General features: G+C 33.5%; 2 protein-coding genes across 6 annotated transcripts in view; one reads left to right on the forward strand and one right to left on the reverse strand.

Moving 5' to 3' along the window:
• The window catches only part of LOC142333661 (putative endochitinase), an 85,956-nt gene extending 82,855 nt beyond the window's left edge, over window positions 1-3,101 (forward strand). For all 4 annotated transcript variants that reach the window (XM_075381059.1, XM_075381061.1, XM_075381062.1 and 1 more), the window contains exon 5: window positions 2,049-3,101. The gene's annotated coding sequence lies outside the window, so the exon portion shown is untranslated. The remainder of the gene's footprint in view (window positions 1-2,048) is intronic.
• The window catches only part of LOC142333660 (uncharacterized), a 240,648-nt gene that overhangs the window by 148,882 nt on the left and 67,351 nt on the right, over window positions 1-24,415 (reverse strand). The window lies entirely within an intron of this gene.

Here is a 24,415-nt window from a genome sequence, read left to right on the forward strand (position 1 = left end):
TTATTATTATTATTATTATTGACATCAACAAAATGTATAAACTTGAGAAATCTATAAAAATGCTGTAGAGCTTTATCAGTATTTATTTAAAACAAATGAAAGTGAATTTTCTATTATTTGTGATAAAAAGGTACAATAAATTTGAAATTTAAGATAAAAATTACTTTCTATATTAGCTTTTTATATTCTTTACTAGCAGTAATGAATTACAGTTCTTTGAGCCACACTAAGACACGAATTGTATTTAAGTGTGGTTATTTACTTGTTTCTTTTAATTACAATTGTAGATATTATCTTAAAAGTAACTGGATGCAACACAATCTTCTCTATAAATCTCCCAAATGTAGACATACCTAAATAACATGACAGACATTCTGCTCATGACTGCATTCTACGTACCTATATAAAACACAAAAATATTCATCCTTCCAAACCGATTATTGAAATTTTCAAGACCTGTCAACACCTTCGTAAACAAATACTACAAGGCCACACAAGGGGGCCACATACCTTTTAGATAATTGCTGAGAGATGGATGGAGCAATACAATTCACAAACCTATCAAAGTATATCAATTTCCTTCAACGTTTCTATTCCCTGTTCTATAGTTGTTTAGCAAATATTATTATATTGTCTACCAGCCTGCTTCTTTCTCTTCATTTATTTACTTACAGAGAAAGAAAATTTCAGATCAGTTGAGTTATATCCTGACAAATATGTAGTGCATCATGAAACACTGAATAACAGGACCTAAAAAATTAAATTAGAAACTAGCATATTAGAATTTAGATATGAAACTTATAAATATAAAAAAGCCTATCAATCGTGATTGATACACTATAATATTTGGTACGTAACTACAATTTACAATAATATCTATTTGTATAAATTTTTTTCAACAATCAAAATTTTTTGGATCCATGGAAGCCTGGTATTGTATACCAAAAATGAGTTTAATCTATTGTTTGAAATGTTCTTTTAATCCTGTAACTTTTTAAATATTCTTCAAATGTTTTCCTACAGGTAGATCTAAAACTGCGGTTTGCTTATTTACTTTTAATTACTGAAAACTATTTTATTTTTTATATATTTTTAAGTATTGTCAACTGATGCGGTCAGTATCTACTGGATACTATGAGAATAGAATTACACGCTCGGGAACAACCACATCAAAACCAGAGTAGTAGCATTTCTGTCTTTCAAATGTCTATCATAAAGGCACATAACCTTGTAATTTAACTTTGATTAATAGTTTTCAGTGGCTTTATCAGTTGTATCAGTTAACATAGTAGGTGATCCTTACTTAACATCATTTTATTTTCAGAAATGTTTGAGATCACCCAGGAGTTACAGAACTCTTATGTTGAAAGCAATGTAATTACTATAGTAATCGGGCATAAAATTTAGTTTACATGTACAATTTTATAGGTTTTTCGTAATTGAAAAATCATTTTTGTTATTACTTTTCAAGAGTTGTACTGTAGTTTAAACTTTAAAAAACGTTTAGATAAAATAATTATATTTCTGCTAAATCCAAAAGCATATTTTATGATCCAGTAGTAACTATGTAATTTACGTGTGAGTATTGTTATTGTAATAGGCAACTTAATGTGCGTCACAAGTCACTCGCAAAATGACATAGCCGTACTCAAAAATACCTAGTATTTCACGATGGGCTTATTAGAGATTTTCCTGTGCCTTCTTCACTTAAATGAATATACTTTTGCATTTGTTTAAAAAAAATACTGGTGATGTTCAGTACTACAAATTACATTTTCACTCTGTTCACTGTGGGGACTCTGTTCACTGTTCATTGTGTATAGTGAACATCATTATTATCAGAGAAAGTTAGTCTGACAGGTGTTATCTTTATCTCAGTTGTTGCTGTATGTGCATCATAATCATAAAAAATAATGAAAAAGATAGTGTACACCAGGAAAAATATGATATAATTTCCTTTTTTAAGCTGCAAAACCAGCAAAATCTCTAAAAATTTGAATATTTTTGTTCGGTAAACTAAGAGTATAATGAATATATTTTTTCCACAGGAAATGCAGTGTCATGTGAAGAGGAAGACGATTAAATATCATACCACCGAGATAAAGCAGATTGCACTTTGTACTATATGTGTGAAGGTGAAAGAAAACATCATACGCTATTCCCATAAAATCTTTTGTTCACTCTGAAAATGTCTGTGATTGGCCAGAAAACGTAGAAGGCTGCATGCATCATACTCAAGCAACACTACCTGCTAAGAGGAGATAAAATAATTATTATTATAACATTAAGTTTTCCTATTTTTTTTACAATGAGCTCATTTTCTATTTACTTTACACTGGTACAATTGTTTGTTCGGTCTACCTTTTTTGAATTTTATTTATGATTGGCCATTATTTTATACTGTACCTAATAATTATTATCTTTAATTTATAAATACTATTAATACTTCTGTTTTAATTATGCATTTTTTTTTTAATGTTTTGTATTTTATGTCAAGTAATGTTATTTGGTTTAAAAGTTATTATGATTACTTTACTGCTTTTTTTACTGTAATTACTTTACTTATTTCTTTTTATAATAACAAATAATTGTTTCTTTATTTTTTGTTTATAAAATAATTTGTTGATTTAAAAGTGTTGATTCCTTTATTGTAATTCTTTCTCGTGTTTGTTTTTATTTGCTTAATAATTTAAAAATTATTCTTAATGTTTTTCCTTTTTTTTCTAGATATTTGGTTCTGGTTTAATAATGACAATCTGTTGCTGATTACTTTACTTGTATTCCCTATTTATATAAAAATGTTTATTTTAATTACAAAGTTTTTCTGTAAATTGACAATTGATATTTTTAGTAGATCATCTGCAAAGATTCATTGCCAACATACTTAATATTCTTGTATCGCTTTGGTATATTTAATAAATCTTTTAAATAAATTGATGGTAAATTACTGGTCATTTTTTGTTAATTTCTTTTACATATAACATTTTTATGATCATAAACTTTAAATGTGATTTATATCTTCACAATTTATTCTGATACATTTGTATATTATTTTGTATGTTATTACTAATTTTAATAATTATGGTGTCACAGATTTTTTTTGTTGAAACTATTAATATTCCATTTCAGATAAAAAAAATATATATATATATATATATATATATATATATGTATGTATGTATGTATGTATACATACATGTAATGGTGTTTTTATATTGACATGGTTTTAACCGCTTACAATTACTTTGACATCTTTTGGTAATATTGAACAGTTATACTTAGATAATTTTTTTTAAAAGTTATTATAATAAGCAGGCCGTAATGACATATAACAGCGAATATGATAAAAGTTTCTTATAATTTTCTATTGTAATATACAAAATATATATATATATATAATTGTAATTGTTAAGTAATTGTTATGTTTATTTTAACTACAGATTGATATCGTTGCAGTTGATCATTGATATGGTGCAGGCCCCTTGGGGTGGTTGGATAGATTGATAAAACAGAACTAATTGATATGTATTAATATTTATTGATTTGTGTTACAAAATGAAATGCATTATGACAAAAGCTGTTTGTTGTGCATGGGGATTGAAAGGTATAGTTTTAACCAAAATATAACAAAATGATTGTTTTAGCTTATATTTTTGTATGGCATTTCATATGTTAAAAACGTTAACAAAAATTAAAAAAATATATTAAAAAATTGCCATTTATACATAAATAATAAAAATGTTTGTATTAAATAAATATCATTGTATAAAATATTATTGTGAATGTAAAATATTACTATAATATTATAATTATTTATATAGGTTTTCAACAAAAAATAGGCATCCTATTTTGATGTTTCGGTTTTTGTATCTGATCTTTGCACTCAAATCATCCATCTCACAAAAGATTTTCTTTATTTTGTTCAAAACCAGTTTAAATAGGTTCGGTGATAGTTCATCACCTCGTCTCAGCCCTTTTTTGACTAGGAAAGGTTTGCCTATATTTGCTGTAATTTTAAATTTAGAGAATGTGTTTGTAAGAGTGAGTTTAATGAGGTTCAAATTTTTCTGGTCAACTCATATTCTCTCAAAATTTGAAAAAAGTCTCTGTCCACAAAATCATACGCTTTCTGAAATTTTGTAAAAGATATAAGAAAGGTTTGTTTCTGGATACGTAATATTTTAGAATCCATCAGACTTTGTATTTATTCTGAATATGATCGTCCTTTTTTAAATCCTTCTTCACACCCTTCTATATGTGATCTATTTGGGGTTCTAATCTATTCAATAACATTTTCACAGTATTTTATAAGTCACTGGCAACAATGAAATACTTCTATAGTTGTTGACATCCGTCTTGGAGGTATAAATTATAAATAATAATTAATATAGCTTATTTATTTTTATTTATAATAAAATACTTATACAAATTGAATTGAAATAACAGGTATAAGTTAGTATTTATTCTATAATTTTATGCAATTTTAATTCACAATAATATCAGTTTTAAAGTGATTAACATATAATATCTGTACAAAAAAAATCTATTATTTAAAAAAAAGATGTTAAAATTTTCATAGCTTTTGTTTAATTAAATATTGTGATTTTTCCTGAATAATAAATTAAAATATAAAAAATTTTGTACTTCTGATTATTTTAATACGAATTATACCCATTTTATGTTTATTATTATTTTTTTGGTTATATGAGCATCAACTGCTACAGTCATTAGCCCTCATCACACTCTTTAAAATAGGGATTAAATCACAATCAGGTTTGTCATATGTAAGGGTGGAAAGGGCCCTTACATTTTATTTAAAAACACCAAACTAAACAAGACAGAAAATTTAGACACAAACACTGAACATACTTACAGGATGCAAAGGACCCCGATATTAAAATTTAAAAATTAAATAAAACATAAATATATGTGAAAAACAACGGCTTCACAATACCAACATTCCCTTTTTTCTCCCTTAATTTTATTTAAGCACCCCTGGAGCAACCGAAACTGCCATTAAGCAGCACATCAATTGACCCAAGATCCATGGGAGTTGACTGACTACCTCTCTGTAAATTATCCTGTAGGACTTAACCCATCGGGTTCCCCCTGTGTCAGCAGAAATTAAAATAAAAAAAATTATTAAAAATATTAATTAATTTAACTTATTTCTGATACTGTTTAAAGGTATTCATAGAATTTCTGTTGTGAAATGAATTTTATTTTGCACTTGGGAGTGATGTTAAGACATTCTGAAGAATTGCCAATTGTAAACAGGTGTGTATCTAAAACAGTAGGCTTATACATTACAGATTCTAGGTGTAAAAGTGAACAGAAAGTTTCTTAAGGAAAAATGTTACATTTCCCTTCGATTTTCCTTCTCTCCGGCATTTTGTATTTATTAATAAATTTATATATGAAAATCGGATTGAGAAGTGAACAATAACTTCAGAGGATGAATGAGGATGATACATACACATTTTTAACAACATTGTCTAATAAATAAAATATTTCATTTTATTAATTATTTATTTATATTATTTTAGTATTTCACTATATTAATGTTAATGGTTACCGTGTAAATTTTTATCATATTATGTGTTCTTAAGAAAATGCTAAGCATTTTTTTTAGAACAAAATGACACCTTAGTTTTGAAAATCGATTGACAAATATCCAACTTATGACAGAAAATGTATCACTATTTTCTGCCAGCTTTAATCTCCTTCTCTATTAAGTCGGGTTCTTTATTTATTGTGTGTGCTATTTATTAATTTAATTATTTTAATTTATATTAGTAGCTTCTCCCGGTGTGCCTATGGCATGCCCTCTGAAACTAGGGTGGGTTCCCTTGGCAGGCGACGTCTTGGAATGAGACTATTAGGTGTTCAAAACTGTACATCTTGTGTGAAAAATATTTTTTGAATGATGAAAATTGAAAGCAAAAATATATCAGGAAATCTTCCCGATTAAATCTGGTTTAGATTGGTCCTTAGTGAAGGCAGTTACTTTTATTTTGATTTGAATACTAGATGGTGCTGGTATTCTATGGCGGTTCAGTTTCAATTAACCACACATCTCAGGAACGGTCGACCTGAGACTGTACAAGAATATACATCATTTACATTCATACATATCATCCTCATTCATCCTCTGAAGTTATTACTTCAGAGTTTATTACTTAAGGTATTCCTTAAGGTGGTTCCAGAGACTAAACAGAAAAAGTGAGGGATAGGCGTCGGAATTTGAATTTTTTTTTGAAGGGGGCTCAGAGAAAAAAAATCATAAAGGATATGTTACGAAATGATATTATATAGTATAATTTAAATTTATTAATGAACATACAAACAAAAAACCTTGAAATTCTTTTATCGTATTTAATAAACTTCATTACTCTTCTTGTTTGTTTGATTACAGATATTGTTAATATGTATCCTCTAAAACAACTCTAATTTCCCATGAACTCATCTCTTTCTCTTTAATTTTGAATTTCATTTATTTTCTCATACAACAGCACATTTCAAATCGTGTTAAAACATTCGTATTTAATTATTAAAATGACATGCTACCAGTATTAAAAAAATAATAATAACTGCTGTTTAAGAGTTACTTTTGTACATAACTGAAAAAAAATTAAATGACCACCATTTTAGTTAGAGTCACCTATTAGAATAACGTATCTCAACTCTAACCTTTCCTTTTTCCTTTAAACATTTTTGAATTGGCCCTGAAGAGGAAGGGGACCTTGGGATGCGGTAGGTTTTTTAACCAAAAAATTTATTTTTTTTAGGTAAAACCATTTGCTGAATCTCATTTTAAGAGTTGAAATTTATTTCAGTGTTACTATACTTCATGAATACTGTGTATATAAATTATCCTTAATTCAGTACCATGAAAAACACGGTTTGCTTAGCGTAATTTTTTATCTTATAATCAAATCAGAATAATATATATTTATACTAAAATATAGAGACAAAATTATACAGTTTAATAGAATATTAAACTGAATGTGATGCATACAGGAGAAAATAGGATTGAAATGTCTTTTTATTTTTTATCAAATCAAATGTAGATTTAAAATAATTATGTTTTGAATGTTATAATTATAAATAAAGATTAGGTTTACGTTACAAATAAAGATTAGGTTATGTACTTGAAATAATCGGCTGAGTTTTGTATCTTGTTTAATTGTAACTGTGTTATTTGAGGATAATAAAGATTTATTTTACTTTTTGACTGGCTTACTCTTCTAACTTTAATTATATTCTGTGATTAACATGTTTGATACGATATACATATATTAATTTTTCAAATATGTTGCTTGCAACAGGTAATTTATTAAGAAAACGAAAATTCTTAATAAATCCACATCCTTATACGTCTCATCACCCCACATCCTCTGCTAATGATTATTTTAATTATAATTATTATAAATAATTTATTGTATAATTACATGCAATCAGAGTAGCATCACAAAATGCACGATTAGAAAATAAAAATTAGAAGCGATTAAAGTCCATATTATTTATTTACGTACAATATAAAATCATGAAATTATGTTTTGTAAAATGTATGAAGATATTAAATACAAAAGATAACAGCCAAATAATTCAAAAATCAAAAGGCATTAATGAAGATTATTGTAGCACATGTTTATGTGCAAGTTTAACAGTTGCAGAAGATTCAGGGTTTTTTCAATTTTTAAATTAGTATTATTTAAAAATTCATCAACAGAGTAATATTGTTTCTGTAAGATAAGATTTTTTACTTGTATTTTAAATAAATTAGTCAGAAGATTTTTTTAATAGATAGATAATTTATTAGATATGGAATAAGAAGCATAATAAGGCCCTTTCTTGTGAGCCCAAGTATTGAGTTAAATACGTAAAGAGGAAAAAGGTTTTGCGGTCGTTTTTTGATAGAAACAATAAGGTAAACGATAAGTTACTATTCTTTTTAACAAGACTACACATTCATAAATATAAATTAAGGGTAAGTTAACATTTAAAAATTTATGTATATATTCACAGTTATATACTGGTATATAATTGTGAATATAAGGACTGCCTAAAAGCACATACCGTAAAACAAACAGAAGATGGTTTCCAAAAGAGTCGATAGACCACCATAAGGAGACAACACTTTGCATATGCCCAGAACTGAAATAATGGTTTCACCCAGGAGGTGATGCTTTTTGACAATATTCTAACCTATGATGAGATGTGGATTCACCATTATTAAGTGGAATAAAAAAAAATAGAGCGTGGATTGGAAGAACAAGAGTTCAGCTGTTAAGAACATCATGACAGTATTTTTGATTAACATTGCTGATTGCATAATTTTTCCATCACCTAATAACAGGATTTTTGAGTCTCATACAGTAACAGCATCTCCTTTTTGGCTATTTTATTAGATGAATAATTTGCTTGGAATGAACAAATTGATTTTGTTAGTTAAAAAAATGAAACTGTATTGTTATACTTGAAGTACCTTAGTAGAATACTGAGTTTATCATCATTATTAAACATATATAAATATTTATGTATATTCCTCTCTGAAGTGTAATGTCATTTCTTAGGGCTCCCTCAAAAACTTAAGTATTCAAAATAAAAAATGGCTATAAATATGGATTGTGTATTTAGAAAATTAAAAATTTTAACTAATACTTGTGTTTATAATTATGAAATCAGTCACTAACAGAAAAAAAATCGCTTATTAAAAAAAAATAACAATTTCCAAACCAGACAAAAGAACATTTTACAGGTAAATTTTCACAATACCTCAGCTTATAAAAAAGAGTCTTACGTCTCTGTTGCCATTTTTAATGAATTGCTGAACTATTTAAACTATCTTCCCACCAATTTATTTATAAAACATAACGAAAGGTTTTTATTTTACAGAAACAATATTACACAGTTAATGAATTTTTAAACAGTCTTAAAGAATTTAAATTTTTTGTAAGCATTTAAAACAATTTTTAAATGTTCATTTCTTGCATTTGTTCAAGGTTAGAATTATTTTTTCTAATCTTCTACTCAAGTAACCCACCGGGTCGGTCTAGTGGTGAACATGTCTTCCCAAATCGGCTTATTTGGAAGTTGAGAGTTCCAGCATTCAAGTCCTAGTAAAAGCGGTTATTTTTATATAGATTTGAATACTGGATTGTGGATACTGGTATTCTTTGGCGGTTGGGTTTCAATTAACCACACAACTCAGGAGCGGTCAAACTGAGACTGTACAGGACTACACTTCATTTACACTCATACATATCATCCTCTGAAGTAATACCTGAATGGTAACTCCCGGAGGCTAAACAGTAAACACAAAGTCTTCTACTCAAGTAGTATTCATTAACACCTGAATTGTAAATTATTTTATAATCGTTTCTTATATTTAATATTTTCACATTTTTTCTTATAATTTCTCGAGTTTATACATTAAATAATTAATATGGAGTCTAATGACTTCTATTTTTTTATCTTACAATTAATTCTGGCTGGATTGTCTCATTCTATTTAGATCAAGGTTTTATCTCGATTCATCGGGTCTAATGCTTGGAAATTTTTTTTTATCAGCAGAGTAATAAACCTAATCGTTCTTGGCGTTAATCAAAATAATCTATTACTGTACACCGATCAGAATAAGAGATTAATTTTTTTATTTGATCGATTAATAATGAAAATCTCATGTGGGTGTTTGTTTTCAATTTCAGCAAGACTTATATTCATTTCAGTATATACTACTGTTTCGACAACATTGCAAATTATAAATTTATTACTGTTTTTAGCTACGGTAAAAAAATTTTATGAACATAATAAATTAACTAAAAATGTATTAACCGATGAATGCATGAGAAATTATAATAAAAAAGAAAAAGAAAGGTATGTAAATTTCATCGGCTAAATTTTAAGCGAGACCTTAAAATAAAAAAAAAATAATCAGAATACTTTAATAACTGCTAAAAAGGTATTTGTGTTCAAATATACAAGAGCAAGTGTGTCAATGTTTTGTTGGTAGAGATTGAAGAATAGATCAACAAATTTATGATAGCAACATCTAAGGAGTAAATCTGTATTATACTTAAAATAAAAATGTGTGTTTTCTGATGAAATGACGTAAATTACATTTAAGAGGTATTTAAATATTTTTTCTTGTATCATTATGAAAGTGATCTCTGCTTAACATCTGTACACAGTCTCAGTGTAACGTTCTTTTCTCTCTACATGATCAGTTTCTTTACTCAGTCTGATGCAAGAGTAGATTTTGGTTAAATTTTTTTTTATGAGAAATTGCTTTGTTTTACATTATAATCTTGTACAAAACTGATCGTGTAGTTACACGATCAGTCACGTGTAGGTACACTTATAATTTAAATATTTTGTTTTAACTTTAAACAAAATTAGATTTGAAACATATTAAATACAAAAAAGTTTAGTCAAATTGGTGAAAACCAATAAATAAATTGGGGTTAAAAGATCCTGTTTTTTATGTTTGACATATAATAACTTTGTAATGGGTTATAAACACATAAAACGTAACACGTTTAAATGTTACTTTTAATTTGGAAAAATTTGTAAAATCAAAATTTACTATTAAAAAAAACTGGAAATTATACAATTCTTCGTTTATTATTTAATAAAATAAATAAAAATTCATTAGATAATAATTTTTTTATTAATGACAGAAATACAATAAATTATTTGTAAAATTATTATTTCAAAGCTGGCAATAAAATAACAACAGCCCATCAACAATGCGCAATACTATGTCAGTGTTTAAATCATTACATGACAAGAAGTAAAACCTCATGTAACGGTGGAAGGAAATTTTTAACACTTATTTAGTATCAATGTATTTTCTCCTACAATCAGCGGTTTGAACCGTTCATATTATCTAGCCGCATAAATCCTAAAGTCTACTTGTACTTTCTTCAAGAAGAATTGCCACATTTGCTTGAAGATGTTCCTCTAGCATTGAGACACAAAGTATACTTCCAGCACAGTGGTACGCCTCTCCGCTTCTCTTGTGCCGATTCCACACACTAAAATAATTCTCTGAGAAATGGATCGGTCGAGCAAGTCAACATTCCTTGCCGCAAAGATCGCCTGATCTAACACCTTTAAGTTTTGGCATCAAACATGATTGTGGGGCCGTCATATTTAAAAAAAAAATTAAATATTATATTTTAAATTTAAAATATAATTATTTTTTATGGTCCGATTTGGTTCATATTCATAATATATATTAGTTATTTGAAACGTGATATTTTTGAAAAACATGGACCTGCTATATGGTGGTGGCGTTGCGATATTTAAAAAAAATATTTATGGTCAGATATGGTTCATATTCAGAATATATATTAGTTACATGAAACGAGATATTTTTGCAAAACATGGACCTCCTAGGTGGTGGTGGGGTCATGATATATAAAAAAATGTATTTATGGTCAGATGTGGTTCATATTCAGAATATATATTAGTTACGTGAAACGAAATATTTTTGCAAAACATGGATCTGCTAAATGGTAGTGCGATCATGATATATAAAAAAAAATTATTTATGGTCCGGTATGGCTCATATTCAAAATAATAATTATTACATGAAACAAGATATTTTTGCAAGACATGGACCTACTAGGTGGTGTTAAAGTCATGATATTTCAAAAGAAATTTATTTATGATCCAATTTGGTTCATATTCAGAATATATATTACTTACGTGAAAGGAGAAATTTTTGGGAAACATGGATTTGCTAGGTGATTGTGGGGTCGTGATATTTAAAAAAAAAAAATGTGTTTATGGTCCGATTTGTTACATATTCAGAATATATATTAGTGAAGTGAAACGAAATATTATTGGAAAAGATGGATCTCCTAGGTAGTTGTGAGATTGTGATATTTCCCAAAAAAATTATTTATACTACGATTTGGCTGATATTCAGAATAAATTTTAGTTACGTTAAAGGAGATATTCTTGCAAGACATGAACCTGCTAAAGACGGTGGAGTCGAGATATTTCAAAAAAATATTATTTATGTTCAGATTTGGTACAGAATATATATTAGTTACATGAATGAGATATTTTTGCAAAACATGGACCTCCTAGGTGTTGGTGTGGCCGTGATATTAAAAAAAAAAAACATATTTATGGTCTGATTTCGTTCATATTCAGAATATAGTTCCGTGAAACGCGATAATCTGGAAATGCATCTGGGGATGGATGAAAAATATTGTATAAAAAACAAAAATTCATTCTCTTGAGGAATTAATGTCCGCATTATGGGTGCGGCTGACCAACAAAGGACAGCCCTGAGAACTAAAAAGCGCAACAAAAGCAGTACAGAGGTGTGCCAAGAATGTGTTGAAAATGCCGGGCTCGTTTTTGAACATCTTTTATAAACCTCTACATATACACTTTGGTCTAGTGTTAAAGATTCTAATTTTTCTAAATTCTGTTTATTTTATTCAACTTATGTTAAACTAATTTGTTCATAATTAATTAAGTTGTCAACAAGTTCTGCTTAAAATTTTTATGTGTTCATAACCCACTTAACAAAATTATTGTACATCAAACGTAAAAAATAGAGTTTTTTCCTCCCAATTTATTGGTTTTCACCGCAGATTTCTCAAAACCTACTGAAGTTATGGTTCTGAGACCTGTTTTATTCGATTTTTTTAGGTCAACAACCATAACCCACCGGATTGGTCTAGTGGTGAATGCGTCTTCACAAATCAGCTGATTTGTAAGTCGGGAGTTCCAGCATTCAAGTCCTAGTAAGTCAGTTATTTTTACTCGGATTTGAATACTAGATTGTGGATACCGGTGTTCTTTGGTGTTTGGGTTTCAATTAACCACACATCTCAGGAATGGTCGAACTGAGACTGTACAAGACTTGTGACTTCATATACACTCATACGTATCATCGTCATTCATCCTATGAAGTATTATCTGAAAGGTAATTACCGGAGGCTAAACAGGAAAAAAGAAAGCTCAACAACCATAACAAATCACTAATTCTGCCGCTTAATTAACATCCTATAAATTTCAGTTCGACCTCATTTCACAGAGGTAGCTGAAATCTGAGCCACATCTTCCATTAGCCATAACTCGCAAACGAGGCAATTTTGGATGTATTCCCTCCTCACTCTATCTCTGTCTGTGTCTGAATATCTGTCTCTGTCTATGTCTCTATCTGTCTCTGTCTGACTGGCTGTCTGTCTGTCTGTGTCTTTGTGTCTCTCTCACTCTCTGTCTCTGTGTGTGTGTGTGTGTGCGTGTCTCTCTCTCTCTCTCTCTCTGTCTTTTTCTCCTTCTGTGACTCTGTCGCTGTCTCTGTCTTTCTCTTTCCTTCTCTCTCTCTCTCCCGCTGTCGCTGTCTTTCCCTCTCACGCTCACTCTCTCTCTGTTTCTCTCACTATCCCTCTCTTTCTCAGTCTCCCTCTCTCTCTTTTTCACTGTCACTCTGTCTTTCTCTCTCACTGTCTCTGTCCCTCTTTGTCACTCTCTCTCACTGTCTCTCTCTCTCTCGTTGTCTCATGCTCTCCCCCTCTATCGCTGTCACACTCTCTCTCTCTTTCACTCTGTCTCTCTGTCTTTCTCCCTGTCGCTCTGTCTCTCTCTCTCTGTAGGTCTCTCTCTCTCACTGTGTCTCTCTGTCTCTGCGTCCCTCTGTTACTATCTCTCTCTTTCACTTTCTATCTGTCTCTCTTCTCTCTCTCTGTTTTTATCTGTCTCTCTGTCCCTCTCTTTCTCTCTGTTTCTCACTCTCTCTCTTTCTCTTTCTCTCTCTGTTTTTCTCTATCTCGTTCTCTCTCTCTCTCTCTCTCTCTGTCTTTTCGCCTCTCTCTGTTTCTCTCTCTGTCTTGCACTCTCTACCACTCCCCTCTCTCTCTCTATCACACTGTCTCTCTCTCTGTCACTCTCTCTTTCTGTCTCTCTCTGTCTCACCCCCTCTCACTATCTCTCTGTCTATTTGCCTCCCTCTGTCTCTATGTCGCTGTCTCTGTCTCTCTTTGTGTGTGTCTGTATCTTTCTGTCTGTCTCTCTCTCTTTCTCTTTCTCTCTCCCTCTGTCGCTCTTTCTCCGTCAGTATCCCTCTCTCTATCACTGTCTCTCTCTGTCACTGTTGTTGTCTCTTTCTCTATCACTCTCTCTCACTCTGTTTCTATCCCTCTTTGTCTATCTCTCTCTGCCGCTCTCTCTCTTTCTCTCTCACTATCACTCTCTCTTTCTCACTCATTGTCTCTCTCTCTCTGTCTCTGATGCTCTCTCTGTCTCTCTCTTTCTCACTGTCTCTCTTTCTATCTCTGTTTCTCTCTCTCGTTCTCTCTCTCACTGTATCACTCTCCCTCTTTGCCTCTCTCTTTCTCTATGTTTTTCTCTCTCTCTGTCGCTGTCTCCCTCTGTGTCGGTGTCGCTGTCTCTGTCTCACGCTCTCTCTGACGCTTTCTCTCTCTCTCTATCTGTCTCTTTCCCTCTGTCTGTGACTTTCTATCTGTCTCTCTCTCTCTCTTTGTCTCTCTTTCTCTCTCTCTCTCTCTCTGTCTCTCTCTCTATCTTTGTCGCACTCTCTCTCTCTGCCTCTGAATCTTTCTCTCTATCTGCCTCTCTCTCTTTCTCACTCTCTATCTGTCTTTCTCTCTTTGTAACTCGCACTCTCTTTGTCTCTCTCTCTTTATCGCTGTATATTCGCCTCTCTCTGTTTCTCTCTCTCTGTCTCTGTCTCTCTCCCCCACTCTACCTATCTCTCTCTCCCTCGTTCACTGTCTCTCCCTCTCTCTATGTCAATCCGTAACTCTGTCTATCTCTCTCTACAGAGAGAGAGATAGCAGAGAGAGACTATCTATCTATCTATCTCTCTACAGAGAGAGAGAGGCAGAGACAGCGACACAGGTCGCTGTCTCTGCCTCGGTCGGACTCTCTCCCATTCGCTCTCTCTTTGTGAGTCTCTCTCTCACTCTCTCTCTCTCTCTGTGCCTCTCTCTCTCTCACTCTCTCTTTTCTCTCTCTCTTTCTCACCCGTTGTCTCTCTCTCACTCTCTCTCTGTCTCTCATGCTCTCTCAGTCTCTCTCTCTCACTCTCTCTCTCTCTCTCTCAGTTTTTCTCTCTCGTTCTCTCTCTCTCTCAGTTTTTCTCTCTCGTTCTCTCTCTCACTCTCTGTCTCTCTCACTGTATCACTCTCTCTTTTTGTCTCTCTCTCTTTCTCTCAATCACTCTCTCTCTCTCTATGTGCCTTTCACTCCCTCTCTGTCTGTCTCACACTCTTTCTCTCTCTTCCTCTTGCACTTTCTATCTGTCTATCTTCGCTCTCACTATCTCTCACGCTCTCTCGGTCTCTCTCTCTCTCTCTCTGTCTCTCTCCCTGTCTTTCTCTCTCTGTTTTTATCTGTCTCTGTCGCTGTCTCTCTCTCTCTCAATCTCTCTCTCTCTTACTCGCTCTCTGTCTCTGTCTTTCTGTCTGTCTCTCTCTTTCTCCCTCTCTGTGTTTTTCTTTCTCTCGTTCTCTCTCTGTCTTTTCGCCTCTCTCTATTTCTCTCTCTCTGTCTGTCTCTCTCTATCTCTGTCTCACTCTCTCTCTCTCTCTCTCTCTCACTTTCTCTCTGTCTGTCACTTTCTCTCATTCTGTCTCTGTACCTGTCTCACTCTGTCTCTCTCTCTATCTCTGTATCCCACTTTCTATCTCACTCGCTCTTTTTGTGTGTGTCTCACTCTCTGTCTGTCTCTTTCTCTCTGTCTTTCACTCTCTCTCTGTGTGTCTCTTTCTCTCTCACACTCTTAATCTGTCTGTCTCTCTCTCCCTCTGTCGCTCTTTCTCTGTCTCACTATTACTGTCTCTCTCTGTCACTGTTGTTGTCTCTTTCTCTCTCTCTCTCCTTATCTCTCTCTCCCACTCTTTCTCGTTTTCTCTCTCTCTCTCTCTCTGTCGCTCTCTCTCTCACTCTCTCGTTCTCTCTCTCTCTCTCTTCTCTTTGTGTGTGTGTTTCTCTCTCTCGCTCTATCTCTCTCTGTCTCTATCACTCTCTCTCTCTTTCATTTTCTATCTGTCTATCTTCTCTCACTCTCTCTCTGTCTGCCTCTCACGCACTCTCTCATTGTCTCTCTATCACTCTTTCTCTCTGTCTGTCTTTCTCACTCGCTGCCTTTCCCTCTGTTTTTATCTGTGTCTCTGTCGCTGTCTCTCTCTCTCTGTCACTCTCTCTCTCTTACTCGCTCTCTGTCTCTGTCTTTCTGTCTGTCTCTCCCTTTCTCTTTCTCTCTCTGAGTTTTTCTCTCTCTCTCATTCACTCTCTGTCAAACTCTCTCTCTCTCTCTCTGCCTTTTCGCCTCTCTCTATTTCTCTCTCTGTCTCTGTTTCTCTCTTGCACTCTGTCTCTATCCCACTTTGTCACTCTCTCTCACTGTCACTTTCTATCTGTCTCTCACGCTCTCTCTGTCTCTGCCTCACTCTCTCTTTCTCTCTCTATCTCTGTCTCACTCTCTCTTTCTCTCTATCTCTTTGTGTGTGTGTCTCTCTCTCTCTCTCTCACTCTTTGTCTTTATCTGTGTTTTTCTCTCTCTCGTTCTCTCACTCTCTCTCTCTCCCTGTCTCTGTGTTGGTGTCACTGTCGCTGTCTCTCTCTCTCACTCTGTTTCTATCCCTCTTTGTCTCTATCTCTCTCTGCCGCTCTCTCTCTTTCTCTCTCACTATCACTCTCTCTTTCTCACTCTTTGTCTCTCTGTCTCTCACGCTCTATCTGTCTCTCTCTTTCTCACTGTCTCTCTCTCTCACTCTGTCTCTCTCACTGTATCACTCTCTCTCTTTCTCTGTGTTTTTCTCTTTCTCTGTCGCTGTCTTTCTCTGTGTCGGTGTCACTATTTCTGTCTCACGCTCTCTCTGTCGCTTTCTCTCTCTCTCTCTCTGTCTCTTTCTCTCTGTCTGTCACTTTCTATCTGTCTCTCTCTCTTTGTCTCTCTTTCTCTCTCTCTATCTGCCTCTCTCTCTTTCTCACTCTCTATCTGTCTCTTTCTCTCTTTGTAACTCGCACTCTCTTTGTCTCTCTCTCTTTATCGCTGTATTTTCGCCTCTCTCTGTTTCTCTCTCTCTGTCTCTCTCTCCCCCACTCTCCCTATCTCTCTCTCGTTCTTTCACTGTCTCCCCCTCTCTCTATGTCAATCCGAAACTCTGTCAATCTCTCTCTCTGTGTCGCTGTCTCTGTCTCGGTCGGACTCTCTCCCATTTGCTCTCTCTTTGTGAGTCTCTCTCACACTCTCTCTCTCTCTGTGCCTCTCTCCCTCACTCATACTCTCATCACTTACTCTCTTACTCTGACTCTCACTCTATCTCTCTTTCTGCCTATATCTGTCTCTGTCACTGTGTCACTCTCTATCTCCCTCTTCCTCTCTCTGACTCACTCTCTTACTCTGACACTCTCTCTCTCTCTCTGCCTATATCTCTGTCTCTGTCTCTCTACCTCTCTGTCACTGTCTCTCTCTCTCTCTTTCTCTCTTTCTATCTCTTTCTCTCTCTCTCTCTCTCTCTGCCTATATCTCTGTCTCTGTCTCTCTACCTCTCTGTCACTGTCTCTCTCTCTCTTTCTATCTCTTTCTCTCTCTCTCTCTCTCTGCCTATATCTCTGTCTCTGTCTCTCTACCTCTCTGTCACTGTCTCTCTCTCTCTTTCTATCTCTTTCTCTCTCTCTCTCTCTCTCTCTCTGCCTATATCTCTGTCTTAACTGTCTCTGTCTCTCTAACTCTCTCTCTCTCTCACTTTATCTCTGTCTGTGACGCTGTATCTGTCTTTCTCTTTCCTTCTCTTTCCTGCTCTCTGTCACTCTCTCTCTCTCTCTTTCACTTTCTATCTGTCTTCTCACTCTCTCTCTCTCTGTCTGCCTCTCACGCTCTCTCTGTCTCTCTGTCTGCCTCTCACGCTCGCTCTGTCTCTCTCTCTGTCTTTCTCACTCTCTGCCTTTCTCTATCTGCCTCTCTCTCTGTTTTTATCTGTCTCTCTGTCTCTGTCTTTCTCCCTCTGTCTCTCTCTCTTACTCGCTCTCTTTCTCTTTCTCTCTCTGTGTTTTTCTCTCTGTCAATCTCTCTCTCTTTCTCTCTCTCTGTCTTTTCGCCTCGCTCTATTTCTCTCTCTGTCTCTATCCCTCTTTGTCACTCTCTCTCTATCTGTCTCTCACGCTCTCTCTGTCTCTGCCTCTCTCTCTCTCTCTGTCCGTCTCTATCTCTGTCTCACTCACTCTTTCTCACTCTCTATCTGTCTGTCTGTCACTGTCTATCTCTTTCTCTCTCTCTGTCTGTCACTGTATATCTCTCTCTCTCTCTCTCTCTGTGTTTCTCTTTCTCTCTCTCGTTCTCTCTCACTCTCTCTCTCTCTGTTTTTTTGCCTCTCTGCCACTGTCTCTCACACTCTCTCTCTCTCTCTATGTGCCTCTCACTTTCTCTCTGTCTGTCTCACACTCTTACTCTGTCTCTGTCGCTCTCTCTCTCTCTCTCTATATGTGCCTCTCACATTCTCTCTGTCTGTCTCTTTCTGTCTGTCTTACACTCTTACTCACTCTCTCTCTCTCTCTGGCTCTGTCTGTTACTTTCTATCTGTCTCTCTCTCTCTCTGTATGTCACTATCTCTCTCTCTCTCTCGTTCTCTCTCTTTCTGCCTCTCTCACTGTATCACTCTCTCCTCTTGTCTCTCTCGCTATCTGTCTTTCTCTCCACCCCTCTATCTCTCTTTGTCTCGTTCTCTCTCTCTGTGACTGTTGTTGTCTCTTTCTCTCGCCCTCTTTTTCTGTCTCTCTCTCTCACTCTGTTTCTATCCCTCTTTGTCTCTATCTCTCTCTGCCGCTCTCTCTCTTTCTCTCTCACTATCACTCTCTCTTTCTCACTCATTGTCTCTCACGCTCTCAGGGTACATGATATCCTAAAAAAAATAAATTTTTTTTAGGATATCATGTACCCTACCACCATCTAGGAAATCCACGTTTTGCAAAAATATCTGATTTCACATAAATCATATCTGTTGGACTGACATAGGCGCCGCCTATGTCAGTCCCAACTGTGAATTTTTATGAGTTTGAGGCATTTGTGGGTAGACTCAACGATGTCATTGCCAAAACGCCCAGGAAGATCATCCTGATGGGTTACTTGAATTGTAAGGCTGTTGTCGCCAGTAGTCCTTACAAAAACTGCACGGCAAGGTTCTTTCAGACCCCATGACAGTGAATTGTCTTTACTGCTTAAATGACCACACACCTACCTGTGTGGCGAGGGGACATATCTCAATTCTGGATTTAACCATAATGGACAGATGATGGGAGCGCTCCAAGTGTAACTGGACAGTCCTGCAGGACAAAACGGCAAGTAATCACTTGGCCACACTGTTAGAAATCGAAGACCCATTGTTTTGTGTGATAGCTAATCAGAAACCTTTAAGACTGACATGAAGGCAAGTTGCAACTGTCGTTGAAAATATTGCCAGACAGAGCAGAGATGGTAGAAGTCCTTACAAAGAGCAGAGATGGCCAGTAGTCCTTACAAAAACTGCACGGCAAGGTTCTTTCAGACCCCATGACAGTGAATTGTCTTTACTGCTTAAATGACCACACACCTACCTGTGTGGCGAGGGGACATATCTCAATTCTGGATTTAACCATAATGGACAGATGATGGGAGCGCTCCAAGTGTAACTGGACAGTCCTGCAGGACAAAACGGCAAGTAATCACTTGGCCACACTGTTAGAAATTGAAGACCCATTGTTTTGTGTGATAGCCATTCAGAAACCTTTAAGACTGACATGAAGGCAAGTTGCAACTGTCGTTGAAAATGTTGCCAGACAGAGCAGAGATGGTAGAAATTTGATGCTCTTACTCAGTATATTTGTGGACCGTGCAAATAGTGCATATGCAAAGTGATCTTCAGAGTTTATGATGCCAAAAATAGCGGTTAAGGGTTGCAGGAGGAGATGCATATGAAGAGGCTGCGCAAAAAGATATGTAGCTTCATGACACTTACTAAATTATGAAATCAAGCAGTCTAAAAAAATAAATGGAGAAAATTCTGCAGAGAGCTCAATTCAGATCCATGAGGGCGAGCCTATCAAATCGCTATGAAGCGATTTAGTAGGCGGCTCCCCATCCTCATGGAGGAGATAGAGAGACTCCCACTGATTAGATTGTTTTCTTGCAAAGATAACGGTGCTACTGAATACATCAAGTGTGACAGAAAGCGCTTCACACAAGATGAGGTGACGGCAGCCATCTTCAAACTGAAGGACAAAAAAAGTCCCAGGAGTGACATAGTTGGGCCTTGTTACTCCCTCCTGGAGATTAGAGGCAGGCAAAATAAAGATCAAAGATCTGAACAGGGGGGGCCGAACTGCCGTGCCAGATTTACTGCCAGTTGGCAGGTTGGCTGCCTTAGAGTAAAAGGACAAAATAAAAAAGAATAAATATATATACCCTGGGCTCAGCTTTACTTAATTGTATGTCTGGCCCAGGGGAGTAGGGTGAAAAAAAAAATGTAAATAAGTGAAGTTTGTATATATTAGAAGAGTTGCATACAGTGTACAGTAGCATGTGAATGAGATGTGTTTTGTATGAATGTAAGGTGTGGGGATGCACATGATATTGAGGTAATGTTTTAATGGCAATTCCAACACCACATCACATGAGGGAGTGGTTTTTAGTGGGTACCACTGCAGTAGACGGTGAACCCCACACACCCAGTATGTATGGGCTGCTGGGCATTTGGGTTAGGCAAATTTCCCAATTCCAACGAGAAAAAAGTGTGGGATGAATTCAACTAGTGTGGATGTATTCCGAGTATGTTGAGCACCCATGACTTTCTATGTAGAAAAACTTTAATACAAAATTAATGTTATGTTTTTATATTGAATAGTTTTCAAAATATAAATAATTCAAATCAGATGATTTTTTTTGGGACACGCTTATATTATATTAATATACTTACTTGTATAATTATAAGAATGTATTCTTTTAAGAATTAAAGGTATTTCAAAGATTAAATCATTCCAGTACTGGACAGCAAAGTTTACAGGTACATTTTTTAATGTAATTCAAAATTTCAAAACAGAAAACAATCTGGAATAACAAATTATTAAAAGAATATATTTTAATGTAGTTATAGAATTCTATACCAACCAAAGATGCAGGATAATCTATAATTGGAAATTATTATGATAAGTTTAATCTATCGGATTTTCAAAGATTAAAATATGTGAGTAATTATTTATTATTATAAATTAATGGTAATTCATTAAAAATAAACTGTTCTCCTTTAGCGAAGGATGAACTAATGCATAAAACAAGTGAAGAAAGCCATATTCCATTGCAAGTGATAAATTCGTTGAAAAATTAAATACGCCATTTGTGATAAACCCATTTCATGATTACTGAACTAAGTGAAAAAACCATTATTCTCAAAATACACAAAAATACATGTTTATTATTTATGTTACTGAAAAGAAATTATATTTATAAATAATATATTAATTTAAAAAAATGAAGAATATAATTCTGTAATATATATTCAATGCTTTATACAGACTAAGATGTAGATCAGATAATCAGGATTGTACAACAATAAAAAAAGTCAGTTAAATCATTATCATTTATTGACACTAAAATTATATATACAAAACATTAAATTAATGACTAGCTCCATTACTTATATAATAAAATATAATAAATAATTTGTTAAATTAAAATAATTAATTATGGTAATTAATAATTAATTCAATGAAACATAATTAATTTTAAATAATATAATCACTGAAGGAACAATTAACTTCATTAATTATGAATTGCACACTATCTAAATTTTAGGGCACAAATAATTTGTGAACAGTACAGTACATAAGCGTGCATTAAAATATACAATTCATTTTATATTATATAATATCACCACTAATTAACAATAACAATTAAACAATAACAATGTTATTATGTTATTTAACAATAACATTAACAATAACAATTAAAAAATAGTTTATTACTTTAATTTTTTCTGATAAACTTTAAAAAAGCATCTGCTACTGAAATGCAATAATTTCTGCTCTTCTTATTTCATCTGCATATACTTCTTTTATAATTTATTTAAAACAAAATTTGTGTATATTATCAATACAATTAAATATCTTTATGATTAAAATATATTATTTATTTATAGATAATAATATTTATTTATATATAATATATAATATATATATATATATATATATATATATATATATATATATATATATATATATATATATATATATATGTATATGTATATAATTTATTCTACGCATCATGTAACGAATAAACATTAAATAGTGATATTTAAAGTTTTCTGACATACATTTTTTACTACCTTATTAACATAATATAAAAGAAAAATTACAACTTTTAAAATTAAGATTATTTACTTCTTAACAACCGACAAATGACAGTTAATCTACATTAATCACATTAATAGACACATTTCATTACCAACATGTTATTCTCTCAATTAAATTTAAAAAATCAAAATAAATTATTTTTTTATAAAATACATCTAAAATACCATCAACTTTTTTAAAACAATAGTAAGATCTCTCTCAACTATTCATCTGGAAGTTTGTGGGTTTGAATCCTAGTTAGACTTAGCATATTTGCAAAACAGAATATTTCACCCTCATATTGTAACTATAGGATATAAGTTCTTTTTTTTTTTATACATAAATATAAAAGTAGTTTCTTTGTAACACATTAATTTAACTGTATTCCAGTAATAAATTGTCAACCAATTGTTAATAAACATACCTACTTTTTGAAACAAGATTCAACAACTGGCAAGAATCTAGAATTATTTAATCAATCCCTTACCTTTATAATTTAATTTATATCTGTCATCATAAAAATATATATGTATATAAATAATAAAAAAAAAACTAGCCAATCCTTCCCTACTAATGTTAAAGAAACTTAAACAAAACATGTCAAACAAGAAACATGTCGAAAGAAAAAAATGTATCAATTTTAAATACCGACTGAAAATAAATCCTCTATGAATCATGAGACCTTGCCGTTGGTGAGGGGGCTTGAGTGCTCAGGGATACAGAGTAGCTGGACCGAAGGTGCAACCATATCGGAGAGGTATCTGTTGAGAGCCAGACTAAGAAATGATTCCTGAAAGAGGGCAGCAGCTCTTTCAGTAGTTGTTAGGGGTGTGAGTCAGAATGACTTAAACGGCCATATCAACATCACTCAGTCCGAGTACTCAGTCTGAGTACTGCGCAGCTGAAAGCAATGGAAAACCACAGCCGCTTTTTTTTCCCAAGAAAATGTGGCTCTCTGCATTTTCATATAGCAATGATGGAGGCGCCTTCCTTGGTAAAATATTCCGGAGGTAAACTAGTCCCCCGTTCGGATCTCCGGGTGGGGACTACTAAGGAAGGGGTCACCAGAAAATTAAAAAATAACATTCTACGAGTCGGAGTGTGAAATGTTAGAAGTTTAAAAAAGGTTGGTAGGCTAGAAAATTTAAAAAGGGAAATGGATAGGATAAATGTGGATGTAGTAGGAATTAGTGAGGTTCGGTGGGAAGAGGAAGGCGACTTTTGGTCAGGTGATATTAGAATAATTAACTCAGCTTTAAATAACGGGCAGGCAAGAGTAGGTTTCATAATGAACGAGAAGATAGGGAAGAGAGTAGAGGATTACAAAACGCATAGCGATAATATCATTGTAATAAGGATAAAATCAAAACCTAAACCGACAACGATTGTTAACGTCTATATGCCTACAAGTGCCCATGATGATGATGAGGTAGAGTGTGTATACGAAGAGATTGATGAAGCAATTAAACACGTAAAAGGAGATGAAAATTTAATAGAAGTTGGAGATTGGAAAAGGCAAGGAAGGAAATATAGTGGGTGAATACGGGCTGGGCAAAAGGAATGAAAGAGGGGACCGACTTATAGAGCTTTGCACGAAGTATAATTGAGTAATTGCCAATACCCAATTTAAAAATCACAATAGAAGAATATACACTTGGAAAAAGCCAGGCGATACTGCAAGGTATCAGATAGATTATATCATGGTTAAGCAAAGATTTAGAAATCAACTCGTTGACTGCAAAACTTACCCTGGAGCAGACATTGATAGCGACCATAATTTGGTGATAATGAAATGTAGATTGGGGTTTAAAAACCTGAAGACAAGGTGTCAGATGAATCGGTGGAATTTAAAGAAGCTTGAGGAAGAGGAGGTAAAGAAGATTTTTGAGGAGGACATCGCAAGAGGTATGAGTAAAAAAGATAAGGTAGAAAATGTAGAAGAAGAATGGGAGAATGTTAAAAAAGAAATTCTTAAATCAGCAGAAGCAAACTTAGACGGAATAAAGAGAACTGGTAGAAAAACTTGGGTTTCAGACGATATATTGCAGCTGATGGATGA

Source organism: Lycorma delicatula, chromosome 13, assembly GCF_047948215.1.
Source record: "Lycorma delicatula isolate Av1 chromosome 13, ASM4794821v1, whole genome shotgun sequence".
NCBI lineage: Eukaryota > Metazoa > Arthropoda > Insecta > Hemiptera > Fulgoridae > Lycorma > Lycorma delicatula.